This window comes from Felis catus, chromosome F2 (assembly GCF_018350175.1).
Source record: "Felis catus isolate Fca126 chromosome F2, F.catus_Fca126_mat1.0, whole genome shotgun sequence".
NCBI classification, from domain to species: domain Eukaryota; kingdom Metazoa; phylum Chordata; class Mammalia; order Carnivora; family Felidae; genus Felis; species Felis catus.
Window position 1 is genome coordinate 40143336 of NC_058385.1, and position 13619 is coordinate 40156954.

The window sequence follows — 13619 nt, forward strand, 5'->3', positions numbered from 1 at the left end:
GTGACATCTGTCAGAGGCTCTAGCTCAACCACAGCTATACCAACAAAGCAAACTCATGAACGACATAACAGCAAACACTAGACACATAATCTCTGTGTTCTATAATGTGTGTAGAAACATGGGTTCAAGTTCAGACACTACTGGTCTCAGCTGTTTGGCTGTGAGAAAGTCTCAATTTCTCTGACCCTCAGTCTTTTCATTTATAGATGGGCAAATAATTCCTAACACTACTAGGGACCCAACTAGTGCTTCCCTATTATTTTCTTTGTAGTCAGGACCTACACAATGTTTTATACAAGTAAGAACTCAGTTCACACTTACTGAGTTTATGCCTCAACAGTTGCCACAGATCCAAATCAAAATCCTTTCTTGTTTTTGTTTTCTGTGGCTTATTTGTTTGCCACAAGAACAAGAGCCATCCCCTTTTGTCTGCCTTCTACATTGAGCTGATTAATCCACTCCTGCCTTATTCAACTGTGAGTTTCCTAATTCTCAAAGGCACTGCTTGCCTGGCCCTTGTGCAGAAAGGTCCGATGAATGTACAGGGAGGAAAAAAGCAGCTCAAGAATCATCCACAGCTTGGCAAGTAATCTATGAGGTGGCCTGGAGCAAAGCACTCAACCCAGTAGGGGTGAAGGTTATCATGTGGTCAGTCAGGTAAGTCCCGTCCTCCTCAGTCCTGCAGAAGACTCGCAGCCTGATCAATCAGCAATGGGTGGACAATGGGCGGGGCTTGCAGGAAGACTGATGATCATCATTCTGTAAGACTGAGATAACTGCCCTGTCCCCTTAGAGCTTCCTGGGCTCTGGATTGTCTTTCATTTCCAATTCTCATCACATTTATTCTTCAAATAAGTCTCCTTTTCATCAAAGTGGCTTATGTGAGTCTCAGAGCCAGCTAACCCAAAGAATCAAACTAATTAGTTTTTTTGGTACAATTTTCACCCCAAGTACATCCTAGTCCTTGGTTACATTGCCAAAGCTGCAGTAGAAAGACACTTGTAAGGAACAGAGAAGAAACAAATACAAGCAGACAGAACCTGCATGGCACACACCCTGTGCAAACAGTTATTTGTGTACATAATGTTCTCATCTCCCACCAGGAAGTGTCTATGCTCCATGAAACTTCTGAATTCTGCACAAGTTTGGGAAGCTCACTCTGCGGGATTTACTCTGCTTTCAGCTCCCAGGATGTCCTTGTTTCACTTGGCTAATTTTTTGAGCTCTACTGAATCCCCCTGCGGGGCAGAGAGCAGAATCCCTGTGTCTGGCAGGGGAAGGAAGCATAAACACACACACACACACACACACACACACACACACACATACACAGACACACACCCTAAGTTCTTATCGACTAAATGTTACCTACACTATTAAAGGAAGACAGTGAGTGTTGAAATGCATTACTTATATGCCAGGCAGCAATCAACTACCTTTTGCTTTATAGCATTGATCAGAGTTTTACTAGACTACACTTAGGGAAATTATCATCTGTGTTTACTTACAGGGAGTGTAGGTAGGATGGAGTGTGGTTTACCAGCATTCTAAGCCAAAGGCTGGTAGCAGAAAGCACAGAGGTGGCCACGTATCCTAAAATAATCCCCAGCCACTGGACCAGGCAGAGGCCTCCTTAATCGGAAGAAAGGGTAGAGTGAGATGGGAAACATGGAGCCCCAGACCTCCCGGGAATATGTGATAGTTCTTTCATGGGTCCTCATGGAACAGCCGGAGGCCAAAGGATGAGACTCACCAGCTCCAATCTCTCCTCGTTTCCAGTCATGAGGGGACTGCCTCTGGTCTGCATGCTTACAACTGTGTGCCAAAATACTGCCTTTGCAAATCTGCTCATCTACATCACCCAAACAACAATGCTAACCAAGTCTGAGCTGGTTGTTTCCAGTTCTCTCTTGGCTTCAGGAATTCAAGAGAAGCTACCCTTCAGGGAATAGCAGGGTGAGTAATAGGACTGTGGCTGTGTTTCCACACGTGGAAAAGGTGGGCAGGCAAACAGACCCAGAATCTCCCAGTCCCACCAGGGTACAAATGACCAAGAGCTTTTCAGTCTTGGAATTCAATATCATTTTCCAAATAGAGATAATTCTAAAATCCCAGGTTGAATAAATTTACCACATGAGCCAACAATTCCACTGCTAGGAACCTACCCAAAAGAAATGAAACAGTATGTTCAAATGTTCATCGGTTGGTGACCAGATAAACATGATGGGATATCTATGTGACAGAATACTATTCAGCCATGAGTATGTATGCAATACTGATAGATGTTACAATATAGGTAAACATTGGAAATACTGTGCTAAGTAAAAGAAGTCAGACAATAAAGACTGTGCATTATGTGATTCCATTTATATGAAAGGTCCAGAGAAAGCAAATCTATAGAGAGAGACAGAGTCCAGATTAGTGATTACCAAAAACTGGGGGTGGGAACAGGGATTGACCACAAATGGGTAGGTGGAATCTTTTGAAGTTGATAGAAATGCTCTAAAATTGAAATCATGGCAATTGTTGCACAACTCTGTAAGTTTACTAAGGATCTTTGAATAGCTGTACAGTTAAAATGGGTGAAATTTACAGCATGTAAATTATAACTCAATTAAGCTGTTAAAGACCAAAAAATCCAAGTTTCATCGTTCAGCTTAAGTAAGACATGGGAAGGGAGAAAGACTGTGCGCTGAAAGTTTCTCATGTTCATAGAAATCACATGAGCCCCTTCTTTCCATCATGCATTTTTATCAGTCTTCCCAAATGAGTGGCCAGCTTACACTTGTTTGCCTAAATTACCTTCTCTCGGATCTCTTTCTTTGCTTACATATGTTAGAGAACTTCAGATAGAAAAAATCAGGAAGGAGGAATGATCAGCTTGATCCTCCTATTAAAAAAAAAATCATGACAGTGACATATTAGACAAAATATGAAGATGGTAGAATACAATTGCTCTTTTTAGCACTTTGTATTTTCTGTATGAAAGGTATTTGTGCAGCTGTTTCTATAACCCAGGCTGGTACCCCACAAAAGCATAATATATGGCGAGGAGACCACCACATGTCTGTCTACCATTAGGATGGGGAACAATATATTCAGTAGGTACGGGGAAGTCCACTGGGGAGAAAATTCTTTCTCTTGCCTCCAGGGGCATCTGACCCACAGCAGCCGTGGTGTGTAGCTTGACTAGCACATGTTTACAGATTGGTGAACATCCGAAACATTCGTTTTATTAGGTAGTTACATAATAGCCTTTTATTTTTGATTATTTATGCATTAGCGGCAAGCAATGGAGATGTGCTATGTAGGAAAGTTATTATTTGCTAATTTGCTGCTTTTAAAATACACGGCACACTATCTATTATGTATCATGCATTACAATTACAACAACAGTTTAATTAATCACCAGCACCCTGTTTTGTACCAATCTACAGCAGAATTCTGGGTAATGGTGTTGTTTACCACTTAGCAAGTAGCAACATTTCACTCTGTTTCACTACATTAAACTGCTCAAATAAAGCAAACGGATATTGAAAAGAGTTGGCCATCTGCCTTTATTTTCTTTTACTTTTGTTTAAAAAAAAAACTCTCAAAAGAAAAAGCACACAGCCATGAAACTGATAGTGACAAAAAGCACTCTCTTTTTTTTTTTTTTCTTTATCAGGTCAGAATCTCATCTAAATGCAGTTCTGATGAATAGTTTAAAAAATAAAAAAGAAGCCCGCTTTGTGGATTTGGAGTGGGTCTCAAGACCAGCCGTGAAGCCTAATGATTATTTAACGGTGCCGCACTTGAGGCTGGCTTCTGTGAGCCTCCTTTCCCCCCTTAAGAGTTTGATGAATAGGTCTTGTGACAGCCATTTAGGAATAAACAAGAATTCATCAGTCTGCATAAGAAGAAGCCAGTTTATAGATTAAGTTTCCTGAGGTAATTCATGAGGTCAGTCCCATTTAGATGGAGACTATTAGGGCCTGGCTCTCGAGAATGGCCATACAGGGGAGTCACTCCAAAGGGACCCCGCTCACACAAAGCCCCCTTTCAGGGAGAAGCCTGCCATTTTTATGACCCTGCTGCTAGGACGCACATCAACTTGTCACTGTGCAGATCTGCTAGGGCAAGACCTCATCACTCTATTAAAGAGCTCTGTGACCCTATTGATTTGAAGTATTTAAAGCAGGGGTGAAGTTCAAAGCAATTTCTTTTCTATACTATTACTCAGTCTCTCTGTGTCTTGACTCTAAAACATCTGCTGTCAGTTCCTTTCTGTTGTCTGATTCTGGAATCTGTCACTGGAGAACAGAGTAGTTTTATTTAAAATAAATTGGATTCCTTTTCAGTTTTCAGCATTTCGCATTGTGATCAATGGTTTATGCTCCTTCATCTGCCGGGAGACTTAACTGCAAGTGTATCCTTTTATGTCCCTTTAGGGCAAGACTGAAGCAGCCTTAGCCTCTGAGGTTTTATAATAGAATCGAGTCTTAGAAGTAGGTAGCAGCCACCGGCTCCTCTAATTGGCCAATCAACAAAAATAACAACCTTTCATTAAAAAAAAATATACATTCGAGAAGGAAAGAGAATAAAAAAACGTATCTCCAACTGTGGCTCCAAGACCCAAATGCTAACAGTATCTTTTTTTTTTTTTTTACTTTTATTTGCTCCGAGAAATGAAAACAGAGTAAACAAGTCAGTTATTTTTAAATGTCAGCAGGTAAGGCAAAAACTGGGATCCAGTTTTGAAAGGTGTTTTGCAAAACAACGCAGGCTGCCATACTGTTCTGTGGAACCGGCAGGAACCAGGGAACACTCTGAATAGTTAATAATACCTTAGGCATTGCTCCTGCATTACCCAAGTGATAGTGGGAAACTGGTAGCCTTCAACTGGCTTGGTTGGGAGGCTGCTCCAGCTCTTTGGCTGAGCCTGTCCTCAGCCACAGTGTTCTCAGGAAGTATGTGTGAATGCCAACGCTGAGTTAAACATTTTCATTTTCTAAAAACTCAAGAAAATTATTTTTTTAATGATTATTTTAAAAGCATGGGCAGAGGAAACAATACAAAGGCCAAGATTGGTATTCAGTTCAGCGTTGTCACCAATAAATCCAAAGAAGTCACTTGTCCTTGCGGTTCATCTTAAATAGACCAGGGGTATCTGATGACAATGGAAGCACAAAAACCACTTCCTGTCTCCTAAGAGTCTCTTTCAAATTTATCTTCTTTTATTCCTTACGCCTCAATGTGGGCAGTGTTTCTCTGGCAGAAAACACCCTCACGGAGTCAGCTATCGCCTCTCCAGATGACTCCGGATTCTGCCAGTCCGTCCTTGACAGCCTTCCCCGGCAGAGCTGTGGTCAGGTGTCCAAGCCTGGGAGAAGTCTCCTCCCACCTCCAACACAGCCTGTTTAAATGTGAAACTTTAAGCAATGTCCATCCTACAATCTTCATTTCAACCTCAGCATTCTCTCCTTTCAGTGGTGCTTCCCGTCTTCCCAGTCACCTGTTCTTCCCGCACATCCTATCAGTTGCCTGGTGTGCAGCATGTACCACTGGAATGTGTCCGACCCCACACCTCCTCCGGATCTACACTCACATCTTCATTACCTTTCCTCACCGGGTGCTTCCAAATTGGGTCGTCTGGCTTCAGCCTATTTTCACTCCAGATTAGGCCTCTGAAACCAAGCTTTGACCGAGGTACCGAACTATATGAAAACTTCCAATTGTTCCACAGAACGTAGAAAACAAAACCCAGTTCCTTCAGTCTCATATTCAAAGGCATCCTGACTCCAGCCCCTCATTCTGCTCTCCTTGCCCATACTAGGCTCCAGTCTAACAGCCATCCGGGCCATCCCCTGTCTCATCTCTTTCCAAACTCTCTTGAAGGCAGCCCATCACTCAAAGGCCTACTTGCTAAGGGCTTTGAGCTCCAGCGCCATCTCTCATGAGCTCCAGACTCTTGGATCCAACTGCCGGTTGGAATCTCCTCTCGGATGTGTCCCAGGCAATTAGAACCCAACAAAGTTCAGAGTTACCTCATCATCTACTATCTCAGACTGTTGCCTCTCAACAAATAGCAACACCACTCACCAAGTTGCTGGTACCAAAAGTCTCCCTTTTCCTCACCTCTCACAGCAAACCAACGATCGATTCCTTATTTCTTCTATCATCTTCACACCTTTTGCCTCTCCTGCCTCCACCGTGACCAGGCATCCTCTCCAGCTCAATTTTGAAGCATCCTGATCTGGGACTCAATTCAAGAATTATCGTCTTGATTCTTCAGAGAAGGGAGAGACCCCATTGCGCGTACCTATATCATTTCACAGATCAGGGTTTTGTATTTATTTGTAGAACCTCTTCGTAGAGAGGTACTAAAAAAATATTTAATGAATACGTGAACAAATGAACAATGAATCCTAGCAGGAGGAGAAAGCAGAACTAAGTTTTCCCTTTTCCAGTTTAGGATGATGCAGAATTAATGTTCGGTTAACTAATACAAGCTTACAAATGAAGACTGATAATGTTTACCAAAAGATTTAACCCATCTTTAGTCTTCATTTGCTATGAATATGAATATGTTTAAGCCAATCGGAAAATAGCTTATTTTTATTCTAATTCTTCTTCTTTGAAAACATTCCTATGTCATGCCATGGGCTATAGTGACTTAAATATGAAATTATATCGTTTATTCAGTGTTTTTTTTTTTAAACTAGTTGTGCCTCAGATGATGCGATATGTTGAATTCTTGTTAATCAGAACGTAGTGCAGGCTTTTTCTTTTTTGTAATCCTGAATGTGTATCTTTCTAGCTCTCTTATTTTCTGTGTTTTTCTGGCACAAAAATTGTGCTACCATAGATCTGAGGTCAACAGTTAAGTACACTGGTTCAGTTCTCCCTGAAAATTTTCAATAAAGAGAGCACAAAAGATTTGAAGGAGATAATAGTTTCTGTTGAGATCCTCTGAGGAAGTAAGTAATAAATGATATGTGACACCGTTTCTTATACCTTTAATTTGGAAGAGGAAAAAGGGAGAAGAAACTTGTGGATGTCAATAGAAGCGGAACGCCCTAATAAATTGATATCATCTTGAGTGTACTAATGCTGAAGATGTTGGAGTATTATAGCAGGTGTTCACAAAGTGCATTTTCAGAAAGGACCTAGAATTTGATGGGCCAACTCTGCTCCATTCAAAGAAAAGAAAGGTGAAAAAAGAAAACCTTTCTTCCTACAAAGGACTGATGATTCCATAATCAATTACCTTTGCTAAGAAAATCTAAATGTCAAGTCTGATGAACTTCTAACCAGGTTTCGTCGCTAAGCTAATATCTAAGACTTTCTAAACTAGGGAAAATCATCTTGTTTAGTTTTTCAAAAAACTGATTTGGATCCTAGAGTAGACACAGAGGAAATTTCAAGTGAAAATATGGATACGTCTTACAGAGTCTTAATTTTCTGCATATGTACATATAATAAGACTTAGATGCGGGGCGCCTGGGTGGCTCAGCCGGTTAAGCATCCGACTTCGGCTCAGGTCATGATCTTCCGGTTCGTGAGTTCAAGCCCCGCATCGGGCTCTGTGCTGACAGCTCAGAGCCTGGAGCCTGTTTCAGATTCTGTGTCTCCCTCTCTCTCTCTGACCCTCCCCCGTTCATGCTCTCTCTTTCTCTGTCTCAAAAATAAATAAACGTTAAAAAAAAAAAGACTTAGATGCAAAATCAAAGATTAGAGACTTTCTAAAAAAGACAAAAGATACAAGGAATTAGGTGGAAGAAAATTGTATTTCTTGGCAAATCTCTTCTATCAGATTCCAGATTCTGCCATTGTGTATGCTGCTCTTTCAATAAAGTCCTGTATTTTTTCTGTAGAAAATCATATCAAGGATACTCATTTTATGCAAATGCAGGTGACTTATAATTCTAAATATTGAGTGCCTCTTTAGCACCAAAAAGACAATAGTTAAGATATTTAACTTTTAGCACATCTCTATTTTTGTGTCATTGATGAGATTATATTTCAGATTATATGGAAAACACTGAGGAAAATAATAAATAAAAGCTCAGCCCCTCTATTCAAGGAGCTTAAAATCTACTGGACAGACAAAAAGATAATTCATAAATTTAATTCATAAATTTGATCATCTTCCCCTGTTATTGGTATAAGCTAACAAACACCACACACATTTGTTGAAGAGTAAGATTTATATAAAATTGATTGATTGCATCTTATTCATAGTTGCTTTTGGACTCATTTATTAGACATGCTTGTAATGGCTTAGCAAGACAAGGGTTTATGTTCACATAAGGCTGGTGAAGCAATTCTTTAATGTCTTCAACATACCAGGATTCTTGTATGTTTTTGTTATGTCAGCTTTACCATGTGACTTTTATCTCTGAGTTCATCTCATGATTATAAAGATGCCATTCTACCTTCAAGTTTGTATATGTGCTCCAGACAAGAAAAAGAAAGCACCAGGGAGGGAAGGGGAGAGACGATCTCAAAGAGAAGAAAGCTCTCACAGAAATCCCCAGAAAAAAGTGTCCTTATGTTTCATTGGCCAGAACCATAGTGCATGATCATTCCTAATTGCAACAGCATCTTGGAGACATAGCTTCTCAGCTGGGAATGTTGCTCCCCAAACAAAATGAGAGTTCTATTTATAGGAAAGACGGGTATGTGGATATTGGTCAGATGGAGAGAAATGCCTGCCATTATTAAAACAGCTCTGTGAGGGGTGCTTGGGTGGCTCTGTTGGTTGAGCGACCACCTTAGGCTCAGGTCATGATCTCATAGTTTGTGAGTTCCAGCCCCGCATCAGGCTGTCTGCTGTCAGCACAGAAGCAGCTTCAGGTCTTCTCTCCCCCTCTCTCTGCCCCTCCCCGGCTTGAGCTGTCTCCCTCTCAAAAACAAATCAATATTTAAAAAAAAAAAAAAAAACACTACACGAATAGTTCTCAACTTTTGCATTTTCCCATATACTTATAATCCCAATGTATTAGGTCCAGCCAAGAAGGGCCCTGGTCCTGGGATGTTAGAGAGCCTGTTTTGGCTCTCCAGTTCCATGCCTCCCTCTCAGGGAAAGGATTATATTGGACTGAGGGGAGATGTGTACATGAAGCCATGTACACTCCATTTCCACGATTGCCAGATCAAGTCCCTGATGCTTAGGCCAAGGAATTATCTGCCTAAATGTCTATGGAGTCCTTGGGTCAGTGCTTCTGAAGTCTCAATTCATCATTGGTATAAATGTCCCTATGCTGGAGGGGTGACCAAGGGACAGGTGCTTGCATAGACTGTGGCCAGAGCTTGGACATGTAGGTGGGATGTTTAAAAGTGTGTATCCAACAATCCTCATAGGTCAGGACAAAGCCAAGGGTGGAGGACAGGCTGTGGGATGGGAATAGATTGCCCCCTACCTTGGAATATAAACACTGAGAGTCAAAGAATTCTAAATTCAAACCTGGTTTTCTAGTTATTATGAATATATATCTATCAAGGAAGCTGGATAGGACATATTTTATTGAAATGTTCAGTAACTGACTTAAAACTCTCATTTGGATCTGTGATATGTGGGCTTCCGTTTGTACTCTCACCCTCAGCTACACAAATATTAGGGGTTGGACAGGGCCAAAAATCATGGGCTTTTAGTTAATTCAGCTAGCACATGGAGTGGCTCAGTATGATTTATCTAATTAAAATAGCAACAAATATTCAATAATCATAATTCTCATCATCATCCTCATCATCACAGAAGATTCCATCTTGAAGACCTATCATTCATTTAATCAACAAATATTTCATGGTACCTCATTATGTGCCAGGAATTATTTTAGGTCCTTAGGATATAGTTGCGAAAATGACAGATAAGGAGTGTGAGTGAACAGTCAGTGCCTTTTACACATCAAGACATTTCTCAGTTATCATTAGTAGTTTGGACATTTCTGAAATTCAGACCTTGTGCATGATTAAGGAGACCATTTCCCATTATTTTAAGTAAGAAAAATTGTCATGCATTTCATTTTGACCCCAGCCCCTAAACCAGTTCCCCGTGTTCACTAAAAATAGTAAAGCACTTATAAAGAAATAAAAACAATCATGTTAGAATGTAAAATACTAAAAGCAATGTTTCACCACGTAGTTAATAAGGTCGCTAATGAACATTCCTTTATAAAAGTAACAGCCCTTCTTAAAACCATCAACACACAGCACTTATCCCTTCCATCGACATGGTGTACATCCTAAAAGTCAACCAGTGGTTCTGCTTCCAGCTAATATCGAACCAGTTTTCTCACCACAAACAAGGAGTCTGAATAAAATACATTAAACAACAGTTCTCAACATCAGATAACAGGCAGTGCAGGAGATCTCAGAGGTCTCTGAGGGATAGGGAACAGAGGAGGTGAGACTGCAGCGCCTGCCCTCCCGCTCCGCGTGGAGGCACTTTCTGAACCGTGGTGCAGAAAGAGAGAGCCAGAATCCAGGACCGGAGTCCCACTGAGGGGTGAGAGTAGAGGCATGAGCACAAGAAGGTCTATGCCAAGGCTCCGAGATGTGTATTGCAGTACGGTAACATGTTTCACTTTGTTTAACTCACTGCTTCCAACATTTTTTAACACACATCTTTCTTTTTCCAAGTAACAGTTATGCTCGTACCAGTCCTATCCAGTAGAACTTTTTATGATGCTGGAAATACTTTCTCTATCTCTTCTGTTCGATATAGTAGCAACTAACCATGTAGTGAACCCTTGGAATGTGGCTAATGCAGCTGAGAAAACCCATTTTTTACTGTACTTAATTTTCTGAAATTTAAATTTAAATAGTCATATGTGGCTAGAGACTGCCACGTTGGACAGCACAGCTCTAGAAAAATGTCTACGGCAAAGATCATGCATTTTGGTAAACCCCTGTGTAACAATCATGTTGTTTTCAGCAGATGAAGAAGATCGGGTTCAAGGTCATTAAGACTTGTCCCAAATAACATAAAGTGAGAACAGAGCCAGGATTTAAACCCAAATAAACCCAAACAGCTAGTTCCAAATTCCATGTCTTTTCTAGTGTTCCACTCTGCTCCCAAGATGCTACAGAGATGAGTATTTGATGATAATTTCTGTGTTTTTTATTTTGATAATACACTTGCTATTTCTATTTGTATAAATTTGAATTTTGTTGCATTTGTTTTGCTTCCTAAGGAAATATTATCGTTCCAAATGCTTTATAAATAATTCTTTTCAACTGTATTTTTTACATAAATATTAAGTAGATGTTTCCATTTTATCGATGGAGGCACTGACACATAAAGGAACATAAAGGAAACGTGAATTCTGTATCTGCTTTATACTGAAGACATTTTAAAGCTATACGAGCAAGACTAGAAGTTGGAATAATTTTAGCGTTTATATTAACAGTTATCTTTAAAGCAAAAAGGGAAGTATTCACTTACATGTACACAAATGGTATTTCAAATTTTTAACATTGTTGATTCCCATACAAAATATCAAAGCTACTTTACAGAGGTCTAGGTATAGCTTGTAGTATGGTTTAGTAGTATGTACTTTAAATATCATGTAAAAACTAATGGTAATGCTCATAGGTTCAGCCGTAAGAGTTATGTTTCTCAGGTTGCATTGATGTGCACTAAGCATGGCTTCCAATGACAGGTTATCAGATTTACTGACACCCAGACAAGACTCCATTGCATCTAACCAATGATGATGGTTATATATGTCTTACAGGTAATAAATTAATTTAGTATGCCAAATAGAAATAAATTAAGTCCCATTTGGCATAACTTCAATTTTCTAAAATTGCTTTTCAGCATATTATCATCAAAAACATTTTGTTACATTTTTAATTTATATATATATATATTTTTTAAACAAATTTCTGTTGTTTAATGTTTATTTATTTTTGAGACAGAGAGAGACAGAGCATGAACGGGGTAGGGTCAGAGAGAAAGGGAGACACAGAATCCGAAACAGGCTCCAGGCTCTGAGCTGTCAGCACAGAGCCGGACGCGGGGCTCAAACTCACGGACCGCGAGATCAAGACCTGAGCCGAAGTCGGCCGCTCAACCGACTGACCCACCCAGGCGCCCCAATTTTTTTATATTTGTTACATATTAGGTAAATATGTGTATACACTATGACAGTTACCCATAATTTTCAATGAAAATTAATGTGAACATTTAAAAATATTTTACTTGAAGTATTTTAAATTCTATCTGTAATATACTCTAATTTTAATTATATGACAACTATTAGTATAGGAAAAAGTGAATGGAAAAATGTCAAATTGCTACAAGTGATTATGTCCAAGAGATAAGATTATGTATTTGTCAATTCTCCAAGTTGTTTATAATGCAGTCATATTACTTGTATGAAAGAAAAAATAATCATATCAATGCTACATTTAATCTTCAAAAATATATCTCAAAAGAGGTATATTCTTTCTATAAATATATAAGTAGGTTGGCCAAGCTTTGATCTGAAGTATTTATAAAACAGTTAAATTAGAATGGGTTTTACTTTTTAGAAAGGATTTGCATGGCAAAGTGAAGTGAAAACCGTGAGCTAATTACGTGGTAAATTCAATTAGTGTAGTCACCTAATCTAAATTATTCAGGCTCATTGTAGCTCTAAAAGAGCAGGGCCACCCTGCCCAGGACCCAGCCATGTGCAAATAGATGGTTAGTAAATCCTGCCAATGGTAATAAACAAAATTGATGATTTTCTTCCTATTCTAGCTGCTTTCTTTTTATGTGTGGGAGTATGAAGCATCAGATAATTTCCTCAATGGGATTTTTTTTTTCAAGAAAAACAGACTTAGAAAAAGCATTCCCGTATCTCTAGACTTTTATACATGTAGCCTACCCACAACTGAATATTCTCAAAACCATCTGCATGTGTCACGCATGGCTAAGGCCATAGGTCAAGGGTAAGCAGATAAAGGAGGATACTTTACCTCCTGTTTGAGGTTTGAACTGTTAAGGTAAGAAAATGTATAAGCCAGTACCTACCTGTAATTTGCTTCCAAGCAAGTGTCTTATGTAAACTTGAAATCAATACTGTACCGTCCTCATAGAACAATCTGGAATTGAAAAGAGAAGGGGCCTTACTATCTAGGACTTCTGCACAAATATCTAGGCTGCTAATCTTAACTTCCCCCTTCCGTGATAGAGAACAATGTCAAAGTGTCATTTGGGAACTAGACACTCTGTATCCCTTGTGATTAGATTGGAAGCCCCAGATAATCTGAGATATCCCGACAAATCTCAAGATTGTTAATCACATCTTCAAAGTGCCTTTGGCTATATAAAGTGACATTTACAGTTTCTGGGGATCAAAACCTGGATACTGTTGGGAGTCATCATGCAGTTTACCACACTAATGTTAAGGGTTCTGGTGGTACGGGTGATGAGCATGGCAATGTTGTTGTAGGGGGGGTAGCAAGAGTGTTGGCCAGCTTCATGGTGTTAGTACTAATTGTGATGGTGGAGGTGATGTTGATATTGGCAAAGGCACTAGTAATGTTTCGTAAGTGGAGTGACAGGACTCTGGATGTTAGTGAAGTAGGTGTGGGTCACCACTCACACGCACATCACAATGCAGAAAGCACCCTATGACCCCAAAGAG

General features: G+C 39.8%; 1 long non-coding RNA gene across 1 annotated transcript in view; it reads right to left on the minus strand.

Moving 5' to 3' along the window:
- Nucleotides 1–13619, minus strand: part of LOC109496099 — a 175961-nt gene that overhangs the window by 62751 nt on the left and 99591 nt on the right. The window contains exon 8 of the long non-coding RNA XR_002151936.3: nt 13004–13074. This is a non-coding gene — a long non-coding RNA (uncharacterized LOC109496099). The remainder of the gene's footprint in view (nt 1–13003; nt 13075–13619) is intronic.